This window comes from Octodon degus, unplaced genomic scaffold (assembly GCF_000260255.1).
Source record: "Octodon degus isolate 3935 unplaced genomic scaffold, OctDeg1.0 scaffold00175, whole genome shotgun sequence".
Lineage (NCBI taxonomy): Eukaryota > Metazoa > Chordata > Mammalia > Rodentia > Octodontidae > Octodon > Octodon degus.
In genome coordinates this window covers 1,749,411-1,750,432 of record NW_004524751.1, presented here as the reverse complement: position 1 = coordinate 1,750,432, position 1,022 = coordinate 1,749,411, and the positions used below count along the sequence as shown (strand labels likewise).

General features: G+C 47.9%; 1 pseudogene; it reads right to left on the bottom strand.

Annotated features, from left to right (window-relative positions):
• Positions 1 to 281: 281 nt before the first annotated feature.
• LOC101571156 lies at positions 282 to 658 on the bottom strand (annotated as a pseudogene).
• Between the last annotated feature and the right edge of the window lie 364 nt (positions 659 to 1,022).

Here is a 1,022-nt window from a genome sequence, read left to right as displayed (position 1 = left end):
GCCACAAGTTTACGGAAGTGCTAGGTGAGGGTAACTTGCCTCATTTTTGAAGGTCCCAGAGAAGATTAAAAACTGAGGAGATTTGAGTTTGCCCAAGATATCCCTACATTTCACAGGAGAAAACTGGATGCTGTTCCCTGGCATTTCCACAGAATGGAAAAGGAGAAAAGGATTATTGTTGTAAATGAATTTTTCAGTACTGAGAGCTGGACACATGGCCTTGTGCGTGCCAGACAAGGGAAGGCACCCAGGCTTGGGAGTACCCTTTGTGGGAGCAACTTTTATGAGGAGCAGGCCCCAGGTGGACCATAGGCAGTGATCAGGTAGTCGGGGTGGAGCTGGGACCGCACATCAAAGACCATGCCACGGAGCTGGGCCAGGACCCATTCTCAATTCTGCTGCTGGGAGCTGTGCCTGCCCTGTACCTGGAGCCCTGTAGCCTGCTCCACTTTTAGCAGACAGGTTCCCCTGGGAGCTGCCTGCTGCTTGCTCTGGAATTGTTTCTCTGCTCCTGGAGGTACTGCTCCTCCTCCAACTGCGCCTTCTTCTTTGCCTGTTTCAGCCTCCAGGCCTTCTGCTTTCTGACATTTGCCACATTCTCAACTGCCCGTTTCTCAGCTTGCAGGAGCAGCTAGATGCCCTGGGACTGACTAGCCATGTCCACCGTGGGGTGGTGATGCTGTAAAGATGCTATCATGTATTTTCTTTTTTCTTTTTGGTGCCAGGGATTGAACTCAGGACATGGCAGCTTGCCAGGCAGGCACTTAGGCCACTGAGCTATCCCCTGGCCCCTGTATTTTCATTCAGAAGGAAAATCAACAAATATGGTGGATAGATATATTGTAAAACCTAAGTTAAATGTGTGATACACAGGGCTAGTAAAAAATGCCAAGTAGCTATCCCAGGAAGCAACCATAAAACAATGCAAATATCATTTAGGATGACACAGTTTTACGCACACAGAAAGATTTTTTATCAATAAGTAGTAACAGATAACGCCAACTCCCCAAATTCATACTACA